The 25,164-nt window shown below is 47.9% G+C and overlaps 1 protein-coding gene across 5 annotated transcripts in view; it reads right to left on the bottom strand.

Annotated features, from left to right (window-relative positions):
• Positions 1-25,164, bottom strand: part of RCBTB1 (RCC1 and BTB domain containing protein 1) — a 765,714-nt gene that overhangs the window by 430,143 nt on the left and 310,407 nt on the right. The gene's annotated exons all lie outside the window — the stretch shown is intronic.

Genomic DNA, 25,164 nt, shown 5'->3' with positions numbered 1-25,164 from the left:
AGTCTTCACAGGTACGATTCGTCCTGTGGGGTAATGATGTCCAAAAGTTCCATTGCCTTGGGACACCATGTCCGGCGGACTCCATCTTTTAAGTATGTTAACAAATTGGCCCAATCCGACATGAATCGCATGTATAACCCCTGGATTGAGTAAGTGAGCCATTCCACTGATGCCAGTGACCAGAGCTTAGCGACCCACTCATGTTCCTGAGGGGGATCCCTCGATTTCCACCTCCTGGCCAGGACCAGCGCTGCCGCCAACAACATTATTGCATAAAGTTTGCGGTCCGCTCTCGAGACCAGGGTAGTCCGCATCCCGTTAAGACCCAATAAGTCCAGGCCCCTATTTTCACCTGGCTTGAGTCCCAGCACCCTGGTTACCGCAGCATGAACCTGGGACCAGAAGGTGTCAACTTTCGGCCACTCCCACCAGACGTGGGCCCAAGAGCCCACCGCTCCACAATCCCTCCAACACAACCGTGATACATTGGGGTAGAGCTTGTTAAACCTGGTTGGGGTTAGGTGCCACCACAGCATCAGTTTCAGCCACATCTCTCGGATTTGAATGGAGCTTGTTAGTTTCGGGATCTGAAACCACAGCGCAATCCACTCCGGCTCCTCAATGTCCGTCCCTACATCCCGCGCCCATTTGACTGTATAGTTCCGAGTCGGTACAGTTTCACCCGGCTTGATGATTTTGTAAATGGACGAGACCTCTCCCTTGTCGCCTGAGTCAATGTCCAAGTACTTTTCAAACTGGGTGAGGGAGCGTGAGCCCGCTTGTTTGATTGCTTGCTGGGAGACCCAGTGCCTAATCTGGAGGTAGGAAAATCTCTGCTTCTCGCCCAAGGCAAAATCCTTCTTGCACTGCTCGAATTGTTTCACCTCGCCCCCCGCCATCATGTCCCGCACCATCCGGCAGCCCCCCTGGAACCAAGGTTCAAAGGCCAACTTGTTGGAGTGCTGGAGTGAATTGAGGATTCCCATGCAGGGGCGTATATGGGATGGGGAAAGTGGTGATGTGTGCACTATTGATAGCTTGATCCCCAAGCCTCACTTGTAGTTGCCGTTATCTCACTAAGGTACATGCGGGATGGCCTATCATACCTCGGTAACCATAACACCCCCTTCTAGATCACTTCCCACCACCGCTCTATCCATCTGCCTCCACACAGGGAGGCCGCCACTCTGGGGCACTTTCGATTCCAGATAAATCGGCTCGTTATTTTTTGTAGGGTCCTAAAGAAAGTCGCCGGGATCCGGACAGGAAGGGCACTAAAGTGATAGAGGAGCAGGGGCAGGATTGTCATCTTAAGGGTATTGATTCTACCCAGCCATGAGATTTCAAGGGGGTGCCAGTCCACCAGTTTTGATTTCACCTTTTGGAGGAGTGGAGGGAAGTTTGCAAAGTATAGATCCCCCTGGTCATGGTCAGGCGAATTCCCAGATATTGTAGTGAGGTGTCCACCCATCTATATTTATAAGCCATTTTGAGATCCTGAACCGCGCTAGCGGACAGGGTAAGAGGGAGTGCTTCCGATTTGTGGGCATTTATTTTTAGACCTGCCACTTGGCTGAACCTGTTCAATTCCCTCCCCACTGCTAACAAGGAGGTGATCGGTTGAGTCAGTGAGAGTATCATGTCATCTGCGAAGGCAGAGATCTTGTGATCCACCCCACCAAACAGGATTCCCACTATATCCTCTGTCGCTCTCACAGTCTCCAAGAACGGTTCTAGGTGTAGGGCGTAGAGGAGCGGTGACATCGGGCAGCCTTGCGTAGTGCCCCTTCCTACCTGAACCGTGGGTGATATCAGGCCGTTTACTGTGAGCCGGATTACTGGCCGTCGATAATTAGCCCTTACTCTCTTAATGAAACCCGGCCCAAACCTCATTGCGGCCATAGCCGCAAACAGAAATCCCCATTCAACCCGATCAAAAGCCTTCTCGGCATCTATTGCCAAGAGAAGGGCCCGGATGTTGTTCTTCTGTGACTTTTCAATCAGATGCACCAGTCTCCTAACATTGTCCGATGTCTGTCTGCCCTTAATGAAGCCCGACTGGTCACTGTGTATTAATTTGGGGAGGAGTAATTCAAGGCGATTAGCCAGGACCTTGGAGTGGATTTTGGCATCTACATTAATTAATGCTATTGGGCGGTAGGATACACAGTCGGTCGGGTCCTTGCCCTTCTTGTGCATTAGGATGACTTTAGCTTCGTTCATCGAGTTGGGGAGGTTTCCTGTGGCTCCTATGCAGTTGAACAGTCTAGTAAGGGTGGGGATTAAGATTTCTTTGTGTGTCTTATAAAATTCAGAACTAAACCCATCTGGGCCAGGGGCCTTGCTGGATGGTAGGTTGATAATCACCCTTCTTACTTCGTCAGTAGTGATCTCCCCCTCCAAGGCCTCCCTATCTTCTTGAGTGATCCGATGGCATTTCGCTTGAGACAGATACGCCTCCTGTTCTGCACTTGTCGGCTCGCTAGACAGATCGAGATCTGAGTAAAATTTACAAAATTCCCCCTCTATGTCGGAATTCTTAGTAAGGAGGGCCCCTCCTTCCCCCTTTATTTTTAGGATTGTTTTGTCCCCCGCCTCCCTCCTGAGCTTTTTGGCCAACAAACGATCTGCCTTGTTCCCTTTAATATAGTACTTTTGACGGAGCCTAAGTAAATTAGGCTTGGCCGCTCTTGTTTGAATAAGGTTGAGCTGCCCTCTCACCACCCTATACTCCCTTTTAATGGCTGCTGACACCCTACCCCCCATGCGAGCCATGACTTCCTTGAGTCTGACTTCGAATAGTTGCTCCTCCAGCCTCAGCTCCCGTTCTCTTCTGGCCTTGAGAGCTATTATTTTACCTCTAATAGTCGATTTGAGGGCCTCCGACCAGATTTGCGGAGTCGTATCCTCCCAGTTATTGTGGATGGTGTATTCACGAACCTCATCCTCTGCATCTATGACAAAGATTGGGTCTCTAAACAGTGCAGCCGGGTATCTCCATTTCCAAATGCCGCATGGCCTCTTTGGACTAGCTATCGTGAGGGTAAGGGGGGCGTGGTCCCCCAGGGTAATTGCCCCCACTTCTAAAGCTAACGCTCTACCCAACAGTGTTTTAGATATCCACACAATCTATCCGTGAGTGTGACCTGTGTGCATGTGAGTAGAAGGTGTACCCAACTGCATCGCCATAAAGTTCGCCCCACACATCGACCAGGGCCAGGTCGCTCATTTTCTTCACCAGGTCCCCTGATGGTCCCCTCTGTGCATCCCAAGAGGCAGAACTCCTGTCTTAGACGGGGTCCCAGGCTAAGTTAAAGTCTCCCACTAGGAGGATATTGGCTTTGGCAAACTTCCCCAAGCGTGTGAGAATATTTTGAATATAGGAGTCTTGGGCCTGATTTGGAGCATAAAGAGAAGCCACCGTGAAGGCCTCCGCCATTCCCTCGAGTGTCACCGCTAAGTATCTGCCTTGGTTATCCTTCTGCAAGTCTCCCATCGTTAGACCCAGCCCATCTCTCAGGGCAATTAAGACTCCCCCTTTCTTGCTCGAGTGGCCTGTACGACCCGAGAGTAACCCCTGAATCGAATTCTATGGGAATCCCTGGTGCACACGTGGGTCTCTTGTAGCGCTACTATGTGGGGGTGTTCCCGCTTGAGGAACCTCTCCACTTTGTTCCTCTTGATCTGGGAATTGAAGCCGTTGACGTTTAATGAAAGCACCTTCAAACCTTCTGTGCTAGCCATGTGGCACGGTTGTGCAAGAGGTGCTCAACCCCTTTGAAGCCCCTGAGCCCCCCGCCGTACCTATTGTAATGGGTGCGCTCCCATCGTGGGCCACCGAATGGGCCCTCTAGACCTGAACTCTGGATCTGCCCTCACCCCCATTCCCTCCACCCCCACCCCCCCTTCCAGGCGAATCAGGCTGGCACCCAGCCCCCTTGTAATCCATCTACGAGAGCCGAATCCAATAACAAACCTAGAAACTCCCCACGCGGGATTTGCGGGAACCTCCCTTCCCATTCCAGGATGAGGGAACCCTCCTTCCGACCCGCTGGCTCCCGCCCTTGTGTAAGTGCTGAAATCCGATAGCCATATACACACGTTGAATAGCTCTACTGTGTGCCCTCCCCAGGGTTGTTAAAGAAGTATGGATCGTGGACCTTCATTTATTTTCTTGTAGGTCACTCTTCCCAGGTTAGTCCCCCTGCTGCGACGCATGGTCCAGTGACTGGGCACCACGCTGGGCTCGTTTACGCTCCCTTCTTGAATTCTTACGACTCACTTCTGACCACTCCCATGGCTTCTGGGAGACCTCTCGCCCCGCCAGGGATGCTCGTGGCGGTGGCGTGTCGTCGTCAAGGCCCAGAATAGCCATACCCTGCTCACAGGACGTAATTCTATGGTTCTTCCCCTGCCACTGAAAGCTGAGGGCGAATGGATGGAGCCACCTGTAACAAACTTGTTTTACTCTTAAATGCGCCAGTATCGGGGCCATACGCCGTCTTCTGATCAAGGTAGTTTGAGATAAATCCTGATACAGCTGAATTTCCGTACCATTGTGTGTTATCTGGCCCGCCTTCCTGGCTGCTTGAAGGACCCTCTCTTTCTGAGTGTAGCTATGAAACGCCACCAAAACATCCCTTGGCCTCACTCCCAGTTCCAGGTCCAGGTGCTTCGGCCCGCACTGTGGATCCTGTCAAACTTGTCCACTCTCTCTTCTATTTTGTTGAGGTCCCTTTTTATGTCTTGTAGACCCTCGGCCAGGTCTTCCCTTAGCACATCCATCTGTTTCTAGCCTGCTTCCTTGACCTTCTAAACGATTTCACTCAGGAGGGTCCTAAGCAGTGACTGGGTAACAGGCTGGTCTTGAGGTTCTCGGGCGGCGGCCGGGGCCGACTGCCCGGTCCCATCAGTGGAGTCCTGGGGTCTCTGCTCACCAAGGTCCCTGGACCAATACTGGGCCAGCGGCCACACTTGGGGCTTTTTTGCCATCCTGGATGACGCTGGGGTCTCCTTGGATTTGCTTCTGGACATCTTCTTGAGGCCTGGGGGTCCTCCGGGAAGGGCCCTCTTCACTCTGCTCTACTGAAATTGATGTAGCGTTGGATACCCTTGTACAGTCTCGCTTTCGTTCTGGCACTAGCCAGTCTGGGCCTTCCTACTCTTCCCTGTAAGGTCTACGTTGATGTGAGGCAACTCGGCCACTCCCCGCGAGCAAGATGTCCTTCGGGCGGTGCCCCTCTGCTGATTAGGGCTGGTCCCAGGGCCCTCCACCAATCCCCCCCCGTGAGGTGGGGTCCACTCCAAGGACTGGTTGGGAGGTCCGCAAGCACCAGCTGCGTGGGGAGGGGGGCACTCTAGTGCACAACCGTGGCCCCCCCGCAATCTCCCCCACTTACTTGGAGGCCAAGACTGTCACGCCGGTCAGACAGCAGATCTCAACCCCCAGATGGGAGGACATGTCTTCTAGATGCGGGTTGCCCGCCCCGCAGTCGCTAAGGGGCGTCGTCCCCGGCCGCAGCTCCTCTGGCACTCACCATCCTACTCGCCTTCCCAGCTCCAAGCACTCAGGGTCCTAGTGGCCGCCAAGCAAGTGTTTCCGCCGCGGCCGTCCAAGCCCAGCACCTCCGTTCTTCTGGTGCAGCGGCTGCGGCTCGGCGACCCCGAATGCTCCGGGTCTGCTTTGGCCTCCTCCGATCCACGCGGCAGGCCCCTAGCATTGGCGCCTTCGTAACTGTGCACAGTGGCCTTAACCGGGCTATTTTCGTGGCCCCGCACCCTGCCGATGACTGCCGCTCACCAGACGGGTCCCTGGGAGGGCTACAACACCGTTGTGGCGGCTTCTGCGCTCCATTTACTGCTTGCGGTGCGGGAGCCTGGGGCGACGCGTCTTCAGTCGAAACGCTGCCATCTTGGAAACTCCTTAACATAGTTATTGATACCTCGGACATTCCATGTCATAATTCTTATTCCTTCATCCATCCACAATGTGCTGTACCCCCAACCTCCCATTGTGGTTTTACGACTGTTCCCCGATCTCTCCCGGACAGTGTGTAGCATATTCTTTATTATGACGTTGTGAATTATCGCAAATTAATGAGCTTCTGGGTGAAACTCCCCCTATCAAAGATGGGCAGAGCCTCAATAGTCAAAATGATTGTCCTCCCCAGATTCCTGTACGGGTTCCAAAATGTACACTACTACATTAACAGCCCCTTTTTTCGCTTACTTGAGACAATAATTCGAGAGTTCCTATGGGGGAAGGGCAGACATAAGCTAGCACTTTCCACACTAGTCCTACCATACAAACAGGGCGGAATCCAACTCCCAAATCTAGAAAAATATTACTTGGCAGCCCAACTTAGCTTTGAGACCAAATGACTAGCGAATGAATCCACATCCGAGATAGCCCTATTGCAAACCATGATCTCCCCGATACAACTAAAGGAGCTTATTTGGGCGCCCCAATACTTGCTGAGAAATGCACCTTTTTTCTAGCAACCCTGGGAAGGAAAATATAGCACAGAGCGAAGAGGCTTACCCATCTAAGGCCCCCATATTCGCCCGTGAGTACCAATGATCTCAGACTTATATGCGAAAAAGCAGGATGACCAGGTATAAGTGGACCCCGGATGAATGCCTGCTGGGAACTCATCCCAAACTAGCCAAACTCAAACATGTGGTAAGACTCATGGATATAACGTGCATACAGGCCAAAAGAACTATCGCAATGGCTTGGAAAAAACATGCAGGGCCACAATATAACGCATGGTACAACGAACTGAAGCGATGGGTGAGCGCTGAAACAAAGGCATGGGAGGATAGTGTCACCAGATCCACTGACGACTGAAGTATGGTACTAGAGGCATGGAAGGAAATTACGAGAAGCATGTTCCACCCCTCAGATGATAAACCCCCATGAACAAAACAACCCAGACAACGCTAGCCTACAACCAATGCAGTAATAACCGAGGAGAGACCCGTGCAAACCCGAACGGAACCCTGGTGGCCCCGACCCCCTCTGTTGCCTAGCTATCCCCCCACTGGAAAAAAATAGAACTGATATACATGGACAAACATGGAGACAGTTAATGTTGTTTTGTTAAGAATGTTACTGTTTTATTACAAAGACACTGATAATTTCATAATTAATGGCACATTTCAATGTCATGTAAAAACTGCAAAATGATAAATGCCAATAAACAAATTTAAAAATAAATGACGTGAATTATTTTCAACTTGGCAGGGTAAATTAGCATATATTTAACTCTGGCCTTTTTTAGTCTCACTTTCGCGGCAATGAATTGTGCGCGCTGCTTTTTTGTACCTCGAAGGTGTAGTCTGGGTATATAGCCAGCTTTACGGAGGCCCTCTGTATATCGTCCCCATTCCTAGAGAATGCTAGGATCTTTTCTCTGTCATTATATTCGAGGACCTTCGCTATTATGGGCCTTGGCGGAGCACCCGGTGGTGGCTTTCTTACCAAGGAGCGGTGAGCTTGTTCGATGCTGAACCCCCGAGTCAAATTCCTAGCTCCTGCAACAACAGATTTTCCACATAGTTGGTGGGTTGGGCCCCCTCCATTCCTTACAGCAGGCCGACGAGCCTTATGTTTTTTTGCCACGCCCGAACCTCAGTGTCCTCTGCCCTATCCTCCAGCAGCTTCACCTTTTGTCTGAATAGGTCTACTTGATATCAGCTTATCAGTGGAGTTTTCTTCCAGCTGCTTCTCCAGCTTGGATGTGCGCTCCACCAGTCCCCGGACATCTTGCCCTAACAGGCCAACGTCAATCTTCACCTCGTCGATCTTTGCTTCTATAGTGGCCTGCGTAGCTGCTATAGCGTTTGGGATCAGCTGGTTTCCGTGGTCCACGTCGTCTTTGTGACTGTTAGTTTGTCCTTTTTTGCCAAACATGTCGGTATCCCCCACTACGCCCTCCGGGCCCTTTGCAAAGACTTCCATAGTAGTCTGCTTGCCTTTTCCTTTATTGCCTTTGCCTGCCATCAGTTCAGCTTTGATTCACACCCCTTCGCCACTGTGGCTCCATCGTATAGTTGCGGCCTTTCCGCACCTGCTCCTGAGGCACCGTGCAGTAGATCACCTCGGGTGTATTAGTCAGCCTTGCCTCCTCCATCCGGTCTTTATTTCCCTGGTCAGCAGTCCAGTTACTGCATTCGAGGCAGACTCTCCCCAGCCTGTCTCCTCGCCAGTCTTCTTGTAAGTGCGGTGCACACTTTTCTTCACCGAGGCTCCTACGTGTCTTTTCTAGTCCCCAGTACACATTGCAATCCACCTCTTCCTTCCCCACGTGTCACATGGGGCAGTGTTTGTGCAGGGTTGACCTCCCAGGTGGACACCGCCACTGCAGCCTCCTGCTTCTCATTTTCCGCTGTGGACCTACCCTTCTAGCTCATAAATGGCGCTATGGCGCCCTGCAGTTTCGCCTTCGGGTGCCTTGCACTACAATGTTCCTCCTTAGACTAAATATGCAGTGGTGAGAGCAGGTCTGGCCCTCATGAAGCGGCTCACTCCAGCCTGCTGGCTAGGTCATGACCTCGGCCTTCAAGGCAACAGCACCCAATAAAGCAGGGAATGCCACTAGAAATGTGGGTCTTTCCTCCCATACAGTCACAGTGTCCTGCAAGCGCTATTCTGCGCCTCCGTAGTTTGGTCCGCACTTGTCAGGCACAATACCTCTGCTCCACAGGCTCAGAGGCCTCCAAAGTGTGCTGAGCGTCCCCCTCCCAGGAAGACACTGCTACGATGCTGTGGTGCGCACAGCCCCGAAGCAATGTAGCCATGCCCAAATGGATACCTCCTCCCTCCACAACCGGGGCACCAGAGTTTCTCCACTCATGCACGTCTCTATAGTTGGGATTGCACAGCCGACGCAATCCAGTCGTATGTTTCTCCAACTGTATGCTTGCTCAGGGAAGCGATATGCCTACCCGTGTCCAAACGAGGGGCTCTCACCGCACTGCACCCGCTGTTCCGGATCCTAGTCTCCTCTGGTGACTCGCAGCGTCACCATTAACTTATCACTTCTCCTCTGCACACGCAGCATGAGGCCCCAACGGTGCGCGTACCCTCACTATAGTGCTTCGGGGACCATATTGCCCTTTACATATTCGGCCGCATCTCTCTTTCGACCCATGTATGTACGGCGCCATCTATCAGTGTTGCTCCACGCTTTCCATGGGGGCTCACTGCCCAGCTCCAGTCGGCTTTATTATTCCTTTATTTAATTTTTTCCTTTTTGTTTTTCTTTTGCTGCAAGTACCCTGTATGCATTCGGGGGCACCTGTCTCTCTCCCCCCTGCATCAGCTGAGCTGCAGCGCCGCTCCATTCCTCCTGGACAGCTGTGCCGACCAGCACACACTTGTTTTTTTATATACATTTTATTGGTCTTCACAACAAACAAAACATAACCATCACACCCAACATTTTCAGTTACAAGCTTCTTGGCATACAATTGCGTGTTACTTATTACTGTCTTCCTCCCCCCCCCTTTAACTCAAGCTTCCACCTCAGTTCTTCGGACTTCCCTTCGCTTGGGGTTAATCCCCTTTGCCGTTCTCGGACGTGTCACATTCACTGGAATTGGCATGGGAGGATCCCGACAATGTGGCTACCATTTGTCTCCATGCTATCAGAGGTCCCACTTCATTTTCCTCCCCTATGTTGGCTGCCTCATACCATACTACTGTTTCAGCGTCTGCCCATTTCAGAAGATCGTTCCACCATACCTCTAATCTGGGCCTAAAGGCTGCTTTCCAGCTCATGGCTATTATCCTTTTGGCCAGAATGTAGGCCAGGTCCTTGAGTTTGCATACGTGTTTCAGGTTGCGTGGTTTGGTAAATCCTCCCATCATGCATGCCCATACGATTTCCACATCTAGCTCGATTCCCTTTTCAGATAGTCGTAGCTTGATTTCCTCCCAGAATTTTCCCCACCTCCGGGCACGCCCAGAACATATGGATCATCCCGGCTTCCATCTCCCTGCACTTGGGGCATTTTTGTACTTCTGTACTCCCAAATCTTTCGCTTGGTCATGTACGCTCTATGGGTGACATATAACTGAATCTGCTGAAGCCTCGCATTCCTATACACCTTTTTATGATATCTCTGAGCTCTTTCCCACTGCCCGTCTTTCATAGGTTCTCCCGCTTCCACCTTCCAGTCCCGTCTCAATTGGAGCAGCTCCTTACCCACTCTAGACATCACCAGTTCGTAAATCCGGGATATTTCATGCCCTCCCTCCGAGACGCTGAGATATCATACATCGTTTCTGTAGCAGTATCAGGTTGTTCTGCTAGTGCTATTTCGGACCACGTTTTCTTCACCCGTTTAACTATTCTAGTATATGTGATATATTGCCCCGTATGTATCCCAGTTTCATCCACTATCGTTTGGAAGTCCAGTGCCTTCCCCTCTTGCCATATATCTCCCAAGGTCACTAGGCCTACCGGCTCCCAGTGTTTGCAGATCCCTTTCCTCAGTTGCTCATCCACCCAGCATAGCGCCACAAGTGGCGCCTGCGGGGAGCATGGGGTCGGATTTCCCCATGGCTCGACACGCTTTGTGCCATGTCTTCCAGCCCAGTTCCATTGTTCACCCCTCAACAATCTAGATTCTGCTGTCTTGTCTTCCGACAGCCACCTAGCGACATATTGTAACTGCCCTGCCAAGTGGTATATCTAAAAGTTCGGCAGGTTTATACCCCTTCTGTTATACGTATTCTGTAATTTCCATAGGGCCACTGTTTCTGGAGTTGCACCACAGGAAACCTCTGCATAAATTCTGGAGTTCAATAAAAAAGCGTTTGGGCAACATGTGTGGGATATTTACGAAAAAATGTAGTAGCCTAGGCAGAACCACCATCTTGAGCAAGGCCGCCCTTCCCACCATGGCTAGGGGGAGCTTTGCCCAGAACCCCATGCTGTTCTAGATACCTTCTACTGCCCTTTACGTGTTATATTTGTGCTCGTCAACAATCGTGTGATGTATGTTAATTCCCAGGTATCTGAATGTTCTGGTCTGCCAGACTATCCACAGGATAGGCAAGTTCTCTTGTGGGACTCCTCTGTACTTCCCCAAGGGGAACATGCACAATTTTTTGGGATTCACCGCTATGCCCGAGAGAGTTGCGTAGCGCCCCATCACCTCCAAGATGTATTGCAAGTTTTCCTCTGGGTGCCGCAGGTATAACAGCATATCATCCGCATACAATGATATGAAGTGCGGTTCCCCCCTAGTGTAAACACCTATTTCTTCGTACTGCTGTCTCAGACAGATTGCTAGTGGTTCTAGAGCAAGGATGTACAGCATCAGGGACCATGGACAGCCATGTCTCGTGCCTCTGCTAATTTGCCATTTATCTGAAATTATCGCTCCCGTTTTGACCCTGGCTGTTGGGGAGCTATATACCATTTTCACCCACCGCAGGTACCCTGGTCCTATCCCGTATTCTTTCAAGGCCGCCATCATCCATGGCCACCTTAAAGAGTCGAAGGCTTTCACTTCATCTAGCGAGACTACTGCTATTTTGCTTGGGTCGCCCTCTGCCTGTTCTATAATATGGTGGAGCCTCCTGTGGTTATCGGATATGCTTCTACCTGGGACATATCCAGTTTGATGGGGGTGTATGAGTCTATTTATTTATTACTCGCTTAAGTCTATTCGCCAGCACAGAAGTGAGAAATTTACTGTCCTGGTTTAGCATGGATAGTGGTCTGTACAACCCACAGTCTGTGCTTGGCTTGTCAGGTTTAAGGAGTGACATAATTACCCCCTCCCTCAGAGATTCAGTCAGTCTGTCTCCCTTTCTCAAAGGCCTCGTTTAACATTGCCAGTATTGGGGGGAGCACTTCTTGTCTATACGTTTTATAGAATTCGCTGGGGAGCCCGTCTGTCCCAGGGGCTTTGCTCGTGGGCAGATGTATTACCACTGTCTCTAATTCCTCTATTGTGATTGGGACATCCAGGTTCTCTCTGTCTTCCTCGCTCAATTAAGGTAGTCCTATGTCTTCTAGCGTCTCCCAAGTCTCCTGCTCTGCTGTCTCTCCTGCATCTTCATAGAGGTGTTTGTAGAATCTAAGGAATCCCTCGTTCACACTCTCCTGGGTGTTCCAGACTTGGCCCGCTTCTCCCGTTATCTCTCTAATTGCTGATCTTGGTGTCTCATTCTTGTATAGCCATGCAAGCAGCCTCCCTGGTTTGTCTCCCCCTGCATGTTGTCTTTCAATGTATTTTTTATAATTCAGGTTGCATAACCTCTCCCAGAGCCCAGCACATGCTTGTTGTAATTGTCTCACACGTTCGGTGTCCTCCTGTGAGGTGCCCCCTCTTTTCATGATTGCTTCTAGTTTCTTTTCTGTCTCCTGTAACTCTCGCACTATACCCCTTGGAGCCCTCTAGATTTGGATATGGATGCCCCCCTTACTACCACCTTAAAGGCCTCCCTTAGGGTACCCTCTGTGTCAGGATCGGCCAGAAACACTCATTGCCTTCTATGTCACCCGGCAGTATCTCTGGCAGAACCCTTGCAAAACTCACGTCACGTTCGGATTCCCGTTACATCCACACCCGTTTCAGGACGCATACAGCTTCGTTGCCATGGCGATTGTGGCGTCCCCTCCACAAGCGTAACGCTATCGCGTTCCGTAGGGGAGGAGTCATGCGGAAACGAGGCCACGCTCACCCGCTATAATCCCTACGATGGGGAGAAGTGCGCTGCGGTGGATAAGTGGCTGCAGAGGATATCATGATCAACTAGATCGAACGCCGCTGAGAGGTCTAAGAGGAGTAGGATTGCAGCATTACCTTTGTCCTTGATTTCATCAATCTGACTTTTGAGGTCAACAAGGGCAGTTTCTGTTCCATGTTGTGGTCTAAAGCCAGATTGACGTATACCAAGTAGTTGGTTAGATTCCAGGTATTCTTGAATCTGGAGGTAAGCCACTCTGTCCAGTATTTTAGCAGGAAAGGTACAGTGGTGACGGGCCTGTAGTTAGTGGGTATGGCTGGGTCAAGTGATTGTTTTTTTAAAAGTGGGAGAACCCAGGATTGTTTAAGGTTATTAGGGACAGAGTTGTTGGCAAAGGATAGGTTAATTATATATATATATATATATATATATATAAAAGGGGGAAGATCTCTGGCTGCGTCTTTTATGATCTGGGCGGGACAGCTGTCTCCTTTGCAATTGGACAGTTTTAGGGAGGTGATGATTTTTTGAACTTCTAGGATGGTTGCTTTTTTAAATGTGAATCCTGCATCTGTCTCGATGGGAGTAGGTATATTATGATTAATAGATTTGCTACTGGAGAGTTGTTGGCGTTTGTCCTCAATTTTGGTTTGAAGTCCAGCAATTTTATTGTTAAGAGCGTTTTGGATGTGGGTTTCTTGCAATAGGGCTATGTCCACATTTTGCCTTCTCAGGTACATCATTACCTTATTTCTCTTCAGGTAGCTGTTAAGCCCTCTGACATTCCAAGTTACTATTCTAAGGTCTCCCATTATCACCCATATCCCGTCCCTCCTTGTCCTTCACTCCAAGTGTGCTTGGCGTGGATCAAGCAAAGAGGCGCCTGAGTGCAAGCTCGTTCCCTAACAACTGCCACTACAAACTCCCCAACTCCTCTCCCACCCTCAACTCCCCCCACACTCCCCACCAATCTCCCCCACTCCTCCCTCCCAACTGTTGTCCCCCTTCTGCCCCCCCCTCCAACTTCCCTAAACTATTGCCCAGCTCCATCCTGGATCTCAGGCAGCCCCGCATCTAGCCCGTCTCTCGGTATAGCCAATACTCGGTACCCAGCGGGGGGATAATATCTTTCTACAGATATCCCAACTAAACTACCTCCGAGGGGATGGGTAGTGTTTCCTGGTGTTACTTCCTTCTATATGTTAACAACTTGTCGCAGCGTGGGCTCCACACTCTGCACCAACAATACGATGTGCAATCTGCTATAATCTAGTCCCAGTGTCGACATATCTGATGTACTTATCACTGTGTCTCCTGTGATGTCTGCAAGGTTCCGGGTCACAGCTCTGTCCCACTCTCCTTCCGATCCGCCACTCCTGTCGGACACCTCCTCGAGTCCAGCCATGTCGTCACTTCCTCTGGTGAGTCAAAGAATAGAGCTTTGTTCTTTAGGAGCACCTTCATTTTTGCTGGGTATAGAAGCATATATCTGTATCCTGCCTCACGCATCCTCCTCTTCACAGCCACATAGTTTAGGCGTTGTCTCTGTACCATGAGTGGGTAATCCGGGTACGCGGCGACAGTCACCGATGCTCTGCTGATTGTTCCTCCCTTACGGAAATGTTCCAGGACCGTCTCCCTATCTTTATAGTTCAGGATCTTTACAATAATCGGCCGTGGTGGGGCTCCAAGTGGCGGTTTCCTTGATAGGGCTATGTGTGCTCTTTGTACTGCGAACCCTTGACTTAGTGTTCTGCCTGTTATTTCCTGCAGCAACATGTTCTCAATGGAGTTCGTCAGGTCCGATCCCTCCTCTCCCTCCGGAAGCCCCACAATGTGCACGTTGTTTCTGCGGGCCCTGCCTTTCTGCTTCTTCCGCTCTACTTTCGAGGTTTCGCACCTGCTGTTGCAACACATGGACGTCCGATGCGTTGGCCTTACTCGAGCTTGTGAAGTCTTTAATTTCCTTTTCCAGGGTTCCTGTGCGTTCGGCCAATGCACGTACATCTTGCCGTAATAGATTCACATCGATGCTCACAGTGTCAATTTTAGATTCCAGCGCAGTCCTGAGGTCCAAAATGGCTGTGTCTATCCTACTTCCCATTGAGGTCTTTAGTTCCGCTATGGCATCTAGTATCCGTTGATTGTTGAGCGCCATTTTATCGCTTTCTGTGGTGCTTTGTCCTTTCCTACTGGCTCCCTCCATTGCCTGCTGTCATTTAGCGTACTCCTCAATGGTGGGTTGTTTCCCTTTGCTTTTGGGCAATTTGGACACCATCCTCCTTTTGTATGCGGGCTGCAGGCAGGGAACTGCCTTTGACTTTCTGCATCCACCAAGCTCCCAGTCTGGCCGGGAACCCTCCTTGTCTGTGTTGTCTGAGGCCTGCATTCTTTTTTTTAATTTTATTTTTAAGGATAGTATCTCCCTCTTACCCCACTTCGTTGCGCAAACTGTGTTGTCAAGTTTGTGGGTGCCCATTTACAGCCTTACCATCCGGTGTCTCTCACTGCAGGGCTTCCAGTGCCTTTTTTTTCATATGCAGTCCGGTGTCGTGTTATTGCAGAGTATCCCTACAGTTCGGGTCCATTCTGCCGAATACCATGTCAGTTTCACTGTTCACTTTGCACAGGCAAACTCTGCACACCGCCTGTGACTGCTCTCTACTGCAGAGCGGGACGTTAAGTTACATTGTATCCAGTCCAGTCTGACTTGCAAGACCCTCTGGTTTACAGCCGCTATGCTCCCGAAAATTGAGCTTACCTTTGTATCTCAGCTCCAGCGTTGCCAACGGTATCCGTGTTCCTGCTGAATGACCTCGGACCCGCCAGCTGTGTTTCAACAGTACAGACCTCCAACCAGAAACCAGTCCTTTGTTATAGTACAATTGCCATCTTGCTTCCTCTAGGGTCACCCGCTCCAAGATTTCTCGGCTTGCATTTCACCATCTGTGCATAGTTAGCCTTCAGCTTGCAAACTTCGGTTCTCCATTGTTTCATACACTTAATTATTTGTTTCTATGCATTACTGCATTGCGTAGCCTCAGATATTCTTCGGGCCATTCAGGATCAGCAGGAGCTCTCCCAGTCACGTCCCATCACATGGCTCTGTAGCCACGCCCCCCCGACCAGCACACACTTGTTACCGTGTATATTCTTTGGAAGCGGACCTGCGGCCGGTGACAATCTGTCAGCTGTAGCGCACCGCTCCCAGCCCGTTACTGCAACCTTCCGTATCACCATCGATTACAGTTCAATCCTTTGTTCGCGCCGGCCATTTTTGTTTCCATTCATCCAATCTAGATACAATATTGCCGTTCACTCGTTCTGTGAACGTTCTCACTGTCAAGCCTCCAGTATCCCAAAACATCTTTTTTTCCCATAGACTGAATCGGGGAAAAACATTGCGCACGCCTACAGGCCAAACTGCTGGACAGATTTTCACCAAATTTGTGGCAGGGGCAGGGGCTTGGTCCCGAAAGCGTGCTTTTGTAAATTTGGTGACAATCCGTCCAGTAGTTTCCTTTAAAACGACCAAAAAGTAGGTCTAAAAAAATTAGTGATATCTATGTCCGCTCTGCGGTCACACTTACCTGTTCGCTCCGCTGAAAAGAAATCGATTGGCTAATCCGTAGCGTCATGTCTGCGGACACGTGGCGCTTTTACTGATAGGTTGTGGAACAGCGGGAAGTGCGTCAGATTTCTTCGCTGCCCCGCCATCTTTTGTTCATGTTTTGGTGTACACGAAGATCGCCGGTAACACATACAAAACAAGAGACCAATGCACTTGTTATACTTATGAAATACTGTTTCCGAAGGTGAGCTTTAATTAGGTTGGGATGGAATGTTGCAGCGGAAACTCAAAAAGTGGTGTTTTCTTGCCACCAAATTCATACGGTAAAGTGGAAGTTGGTGCTCAATGTACGGCAACCAATGCCTGCGTCTGTGTTACAGGGTTTTCAGATTAATATTGAAGTCGGACTGGTGTCCTACTTTTTGAAATCTGAGGCCGCCACCTGGAGTGTTTGATGGAAATATGAGTGAATTCTGAGTGAAAGTCAGTTGATTTGCTTTTTTGGTTGCAAGCTCAGTAGGCCCACGCATCCAAGTCAATCCATAAGGGGCAATTGTTTTTTTTACCTTGACCATGATATGCAATTCCATGCTCTTGACATCACTCAAGAGGCGATTTATTTGTTTTGTAATATTATAATTATGATTATAAGGGGACCTTGATTGAACATGCCCCAGATAACCTTTTTTCTTTAATAATTATTTTCGAATTACCTTTCTATGTAATATATCTATGGCCCTGAGTAAATGCAGAAAACACGCTTTAGATACAAATAGAAATGGCATCTCTGCTGGTTTCTTTTCTTTTCTAGCTTCTGTTGTCATATTAAAATACGGAACCATCATCAAACTGAATAAACAGTCCTGTTATCAGCGATAAACTGCGGAAGTAGCACCACATTGTCCGCCACAAAGCAAATACAAAAGGTACTTTTTCTATAAGACAAGATTTGTTGCCTTGTACCCCTGACATAGTATCCTGTAAACTGTATATGAGCATCCCATTGACATAGATATATCTACTTACAGATATGGTGAAGGAACTCACTTTGTACGTCACGCATCCGTTAAGGAGCCAGATGATGTCATCTTATTAAAAAATCACTGTCCATTACCACAGTTTTTAAGTGAAGCTCTGTTTAGGAGTCTTGTTGTGAAACAAATCTGTAGATCATAACACAAGCCAATGCTCGTGCCATAGCAAGCTCGTGCCTTCATCTGTTGCCTTCCGTGTGTTTGAAACCGAGTTCTTCGGCACACACGTGTAAAGCGGGTGCAAAAACTACATTACCCAGCGGCATTGTAGTTACGTACATATTTTTCGCGTCCTCAGGCGCCAACGCGCCGGCGCGAACGGGACAAGCAGGTCTGTGCAGGTCCGTGGGCGTTCGTCGGTTCTGCGGTCCCCTCTGCCAGCCCAAAAGACCAGTACAGGGCCATAAGGGGTAGGTACTTTAACGAAGATATACCTTCATATCCTATGGGGGAATCTACAGCACAGCCCGATGGAACGTCCATCAATGCTGAGAATGTTAGCACTACATCACATGCTATACCTCAAACACAATCTAAGATAGCATTGCTAATGCCATGAGAAGCGGTCACACTCTCACTAACCTAACCATTACCCTCTTAAATACCCGCTCGTTGGTCAAGCATGGTATTGAACTACATGACTACATGTGCCTCACGGAGACATGGCTCACGGAAGCCCATGGACCAACCATAGAACAGGTGACTCCTCCAGGTTACGTGTTCTTCGGGAAGCACAGAGAGAACAACATTGGGGGTGGAGTGGCCATAATCTGTAAAAAACAGTTGGGGTTTTATGAGGCTAAAATACAGTGCACGGGTTGTGATATTATCCATGTGAAGCTGACCTCTAACCCTAATTACAGCCTGAATATGGTTTTACTTTACCGCCCACCAGGAGAAGTATGCAATTTTAATGACGATTTAGTCAACTTAGTTACGCCTATGCTGACTACTAACTCGGGCTGGTCATACTGGGTGACTTTAATCTATGGGAAAATGATAAAACGGATAAAAAAAGCACTCCAATTAGAAAAAATGATGAACTCATCATATCGCTTATCGTAATACTGAGCCTACGCACAACAAGGGACATATCTTAGACTGGATCGGAGGGGGAAACATCCAATTTGGACCCATCTCCACTACTTCATGTATCTGGTCTGATCATTATCTCCTGACTTGTTGCCTGGAGCTTCCCGTTAAACCAGCAAGAGTGCATGCTACGGCACATACAGTTAAATCACACAATTTCAAGAATATTACTTCTGACATTTTAATGACTAATGTAGAGTCACGTATGAATAAAACAGACAACTTGGATGACCCTTAGAGGCTTACAAAAGTCTATAATGAAGTTATGTTGCAAATGCTGGATAAGTATGTCCCCATGAAAGATAAAATAGTTAAAGACCTGCTCAACCGCCACAAATGGTTCTCCCCCTGCACTAGCCAAACTTAAAACCAGTAAAAGACAGGCGGAACATACTTGGCACAAAAACAAATCAAATGAGAATCTGTTAGCATGGAAACTCATTGAAAAGCAGTACAAGGTGATGATCAGAGAGACTAAGAAATCTTTCTATGATGATCAAATAAACCAGGCTGGAGAGAAGACAAAGGAACTCTTCTGTCTTTTTAGAACCTGGGAGAAACCTACGGTCTGTATCCCTTTCATTAAACCTACCACTGACGATTGTAGAAGAGTTCAGAAGGCCTTTGCAGATAAACTGCTGAAGGCCCAAAAGAAAATTGAACAGGAAACATTAAAACTTTTCCACCGCCTGATCCTTTGCCTATACCCAAGTCTCCTAAAATAGGCAAATCCACTAATTCTCCAGGAAATTTCAATTTTATAGAACCCAATTTAACTGAAATGCTGGAGTTACTAAAAAATATGCACCCCACAAACTGCCCGGGGGAAATTTTCCCCTCAAAATACATATTGGAGCATCGACAACTGTTTGCACCGTTCCTTTGTCGGTTTGTTAGTTCATCTTTCCGTACTTGTTCCATACCCCAATCCATTAAAAATGTGGCAGTTACCCCTTTGCTAAAACAAAAACGGGTCTGGACCCATTAGATGCGGCCAACTTAAGACCTATTACAAATACTTTGTTTTTCCTTAAACTCATTGATAAGGCAGCCACCACACAGCTCCAATCTTACGTATTTAATACTGGTAAATTGCATGTGAAGCAATCAGGCTTCCGGAGCTTCCACGGAACCGAGATCGCACTGCTGGATTTACAAACACATATGCTTGGTAAACTAGAACACAGCAAGTCGGGGTTGCTGATGCCATTAGATCTTTCGGCAGCCTTTCACTTGCTGGACCACAAAATTCTGCCCAATAGGATGGCGACTGTTGGCGGTCTTTCTTGTAATGCCACTACTTGGCTTAGATCCTTTCTGGAGGGTTGCCAGTCACGTGTTTATTGAGGCGACTGTGCTTCTGAGCCACAGACAATAAATAACATGTGGAGTTCCCCAAGGGGCATGTCTTTCACCCTTATTGTTCAACATTTATATTTTATCCTTATGTGTTGAGTTGGAATCCCTGGGGACCTTTTTCTGTAATTATGCAGATGATTTTCAGTTGGTACTGAAAATATCCAGGAACTACGATGTTGATCGGCAAACCCTAACTGTAGCATATCACGTCATAAAACAATGGATGTCAACAAACTGGCTTTGCTTAAATGCTGCCAAAACTGAGTTGATGCTCTTTGGTTCTCAGCATGCTCAATCCAAACTAAACCAAAAATATAATTGCTTCTCCACTGAAGGCAATCAAATTAAGATTGTGCAGAAAGTCAAGACCTTGGGCACTTACATGGAGGCATACGTCACAGCCATCTCTACCAACACCAACTACCATTTAAAGGTACTTAGACAAGTAGCTCCGTTAATATCCGTGGAAAACCGTATAAAACTCGTAAGAGCAGTGATTCTGCCACGTGTGGACTATTGTAACGCCTTATTAGGAGGAGCCAATAAGGCTGATATTCAACAGTTGCAGAAAATACAAAATGCAGCCATGCGAATCATCTTTCAGATGAAGTTTTGAACACACTAGCGCTGTAAGAAAAAAACTCCACTGGCTCCCGGTGGCAGCACGCATTCAATTCAAATTGCTTACTACATGTCACAAATGTTTTCACGGTAATGCTCCCCTATATTTGAAGGAGAAGATCAGCATCTGTCAACCGAACAGATGCTTAAGATCAACGGAAGGCTCCCTGTTGGCACTGCCACGGATAAAAAGATCCCATGGACTAGGGCGGGCCTTCCATGTTCAGGGTGCACAAGCCTGGAACTCCCTACCACCTTGGATACATACGATAGAAGATCATCTTGTCTTCCACAAACAGTTGAAGACAATCCTGTTTAGCTAGGATAAATCTCCAGATTTCTCGTGCTACCTCCGTCTTTCGGCGCATGGATGCCTGCGGGCTTTGGCGCCTTATAAATCCGATTAACATAACATAACAATGGGAAAGTATGAATTACCTATCTGAAAATACTTGATATTCTGTCCTGAAGACGGCCATCAACATTAAAACCAACGGCACTGAGAGAGTGTACCGGATGAGTTTAAAGGGCCGAAACATATGTTGACTTGTTAATAGGAATTTTGTACCATCTGTTTCCTATCTCTCAATTCAAAAATAAAATGCAGGGTATTTTGGGTTTAATGTATCCTATACTCTATATGGACACATTGGAATAAAATAGAGTGGTGGTTAAAAAGGTATATGAACAGAACAAACCAACACCTGCTCTCACAAACCTGAATTAGATGGATTAATGCTACTGAGATCAAGGCCACTGATCCTTAAATTGGGTACAAAAATATGTTCTTGTGTTGACAGTACTGTATACTGTTTTTCCCGTTTTTTTAAAGAATGATTTTGGAACGGTCTGTATTTGTCCCTATTCATCATGAAAGGTATGGTGTCTATACACCAGACAGATTGTAAGTGGATAGCACAGTTTTGGTTTTTATGTGTATAGGACTTCTTTTTTTAGCCCTTTTTATATTTTGCACTAAATGCACCAAATAAATGAACCTTTCATTTCAATATATAATAGCTGTGGTATGACTAATCTTTAATCATATTAGATTAGCTTGGTCCTAGCCTGGTGTTTCTCAGGGACTAAAAGGTAGGGGTAGTCGACTTATCACTTTGTTTTTTGTCAATAAATGTTACATCCAGGGGTACCCGGAATTCTTGTGCCCGTGCCTGTGTACATGCTTTCTTTCCACCGCGACGCCTGGCTGCACTATTCTTGCAGCGGTGGCGTTTGCAATAGCAATGAACCAAGGCGTCTGTTCCCAGGGCGCTTCCATGAACTGTTTATCACGTGGCGCGTCATGTGACTTCGGCCACTACTCGGCTTCACAAGCTCAGCCTCAGGAAGGGTGTTTAAATACAGCATTCTCTTTATAAATGCTGCTTCTGTTTGCAGCGTTTACATCTCCTTACCTTATCATTAGCTCTCCGGTACCACTTTGCGCTTTGTTATTGGACTTCTCTATTGCCTCACGTTGTCTACCGTTCTGTCCCGCTGTTGTTGACTCAGACTGCTAATTGGACTTTCTTTGCCTTACGCCTTGCTCCTTTGGTCCTTGCCGACTCCAGCCTGACTCCTGGATTCCTCTGCCTTACGTTTTGCTTCGTTGGTCTTTGCCGTTGCCGACCTTGGACTGCCTCACGGATTCCTGAGTTCTAATTCAGGTACCTGGTAAGCCTTCATTGTACCGCTCTAATGTAAAAACAGACTTCCTGATTTCAGTAGCATATAGGGGTTCACGTACTCCTTACCTTCCTACGCATATACATACTGTTATCCGCTCCATATCCTCTATTGTCAACCCACGCTGATCAACATTCCATACCCAACCTTACTATCCTCTGGACTCCACAAAAAAAGGGATATTTACTACCGGACTACATTACAAGATCGCGTGCACTCAGAACGCTCTGCAGAACCAGTGCACCAAGCCGGATCTGGTGCGACCCTTGTGCTGCCCGGGGTATCTACCCTACTAACTTTCCTGTTTTTTTATTTTCTCCTCGCCGTTGGTCCCTGACTCATTGGCCATTTCAGTGACTATCCCTATTCCTACAGTGGTAAGCTTGTCTTCTCTCTTTTTGTCTCATTTAGTATCTTCACCTAGTATCAGGGGGTAAATCACGTTATTTCCCATAGGAACCATACTCCAAGCCCTGTCTACGCTAATTAAGGTACTACTAAGAGAAGATCAGGGGATATAAAGTACATTTCCACTGCCCGCCTTGTTTAACCTGTTTGTTCTTCCCTTATAGCTTGGGTTTCTGGCGGGGCGCATGTTCCCCCGCTCTTTTATTTGATTTACCCCTCTGTCTGTTTCTGACATCCAGTAGAAGGGCATATCATTGAAAAGCGCTCCCTCAAGTTGAGGAGGCCCAGGTTTAGCGAAACCTGGGCTCACGATTCGAGTACCATCCAATTCCCTTGCTGCTCACAGGTACTTCGCTTCAGCGGCTCCTCGCAACCCAGCACTCTGCTGCTTTCGGTCCTCTGCCACCCACACCACTTGTAAACAGAGCTTCCTTAGCTCCGGAGGCTCTCTGGTGCTTACCAGCCACCAGAGCCAGCCTTGGGGAGAATAAAGCTTTCCATACTTCGCTTCCTGCTGCAGAGCCTCTGCAAAACAGGTCTTCAGAGGGAAAGCTTCCCTCTCTCACACTTCCCGCTGCGCGGCCTCTCCAAATAAGGCTTTTGGAGGCAAAGACCCTTACAGGACCGGCTACTGTTCTTAGCTCAACAGTGGTCCCCGCGTCTTCTCCCTCTTCCAGTTTCTGCTTCTGGTGCTTACAATGCTCCCCTGCTCACTAATAGCACACACCCGAGGGGGCCTTTTAAGTCTCTCAGTCTATCTCAGGTGTGGGTCATTCCCACCAACATGCTGCACTCTGCAGCCCTGTTCCCTTTTAGTCCTCTTCTTCATCCCAGTTCTTCAGGGATTATGGGACTTGAAGTCCCCAATGTAAAAATGTGTTGTTCTAACTTCTTCCGTTTTGCAATAAGCCATTAGGAGGTTGGGGTCTCGAGGGAAGTTAATCAAGGGGGTTTTCCCATTACTCCTAACCTGCTTCCCCCCTCATTTGATCCTCCCGCAGAACACCACCCCCAGGGTCAGGATCAGAAAGGGCCTGCCTTTCCTTGGCCACATGAGAAGGGTGCGAGACCAGGTTTTCTTGGGGAAGCATCAGATTCATCACACCTTCCCAGCCTGTTCTTCCGCCTGTGATATTCTTCAATATGCGGTTGCCATGGCTCTGGCGACTGACTGTGCTTTCCCGGACCCGTTGTTATTGCCCGGGCTAGGATTCTCCAATGTCTTCAGATTATGGTTCCCTATAATTGAGAGGTTTTGTATCTGCAATTGCCCAGACCATTCTCCTATCTTTGATAGGTCTATGCATTCTAGGTGTGACTAGGAACAAACTTTGACCCTTGATAAGTTCAAGAATGGTAGTTTTTTCTCTTTGGCTGACTAAAATTGGGGCTAATGTGATTCATTTAGTGCACTACTATTGCATGTGAACTGCCGAGCGTCGTAAATGACAGTCTTTCACCCATGATCCAGCCTCACTCATGTTTGCAATGTTTTTTTCCATTACAAGAGATGCAGGAGATTGATCTCATTACTTTACAACTGTATTCAGCTCAATTCTCCTGCCCCTCCTATGAAAGCCAGCGGTAAACGGGACGCAGACCTCTGGGATGTCATGATGATTATCAGTGGGGTGACTGCTGTATCCTTACCTAAGAGGTATCTTTTAATTCTAGTTTTTGCCTAATGCAATATAACATCCTCAACTGACTTTATTACACCCTAACATTGTTCTCCAAATTCCACACATTGTACTTTTTGGTGGTCAGTCATAATATTGAAAAGAAAATGTCGAAAGACAATTAAAAAAAAAAAGTTGGAAAAAAAAAAAATCAAATTCTTTATTTTTTTATTTATATTTTTTGGGGGGTTTCGCAAGTAAAAAAAAAAGTTTTAAAAAAAGGGGGGGTTGGGGGAACTCCCCCCAATTCGAATAAAAAACAGTGAAAAAGAAATTCAATTTTTTTTTCAATATTTTTTCGAAAAAATGACTTTCGACATTTTTGTATTCGATATCACTATGAACTGTACTTTTTAGGCATTTTCACCTCTTCAGTGGATTTTATATATGTGCTGCAGGCTTGTTCTCACCTTACACATTCTTTGGGATACAGCAGCTGGAATACTTGCTGCGATAACGAACATTCCAGCCACCCATCTCCTGCTGAATACCTCCTTTATGATACTGGCAAAGTTAAGTGAACATGCTTACAATTTTTCAATGTTGCTTACCGGATTACTAAGCAATGTGTTCAAGCACTGTTTATCCACATATCCTCCTTCGGACACAGAATGTCTCAGAGAATTGACATTGTGACTGCGACATTTGGGTTCCCAAATTACTTAGAACTGCCTTAATCAAGTCATCCGGCTGTAAGGAGAGTGTGAAATGGATATCGCTATCCATTTGTTTTTCTTCTCGTTGCTACTCTTAGGTTGCCATGTAGTAATAGGTTTTATATGCTTATATTGTTTATTTTGCCTGATGCTTCGAGAATCTCAGGAGGGTTTAGCCGGGCAGAGGCTTAGTTGGGTGAAGTTTGATTATTTGTGTTGACCTACCTAGAACTGCGGGGGAGGGAGGGATGGAGAGGAGCGACTGACCCTGTCAAGCAGTTTATCTATATTGCGTCCTAAAACAATGCACTCCATTGTTGACCACATAAATAAGTAACTTATCTGATCA

Source organism: Ambystoma mexicanum, chromosome 7q (assembly GCF_040938575.1).
Source record: "Ambystoma mexicanum isolate Mex_15411 chromosome 7q, UKY_AmexF1_1, whole genome shotgun sequence".
Classification (NCBI taxonomy): Eukaryota; Metazoa; Chordata; class Amphibia; order Caudata; family Ambystomatidae; genus Ambystoma; species Ambystoma mexicanum.
Note: the sequence above shows the minus strand (reverse complement) of the source record. Positions and strands in the feature narration are given on the sequence as shown.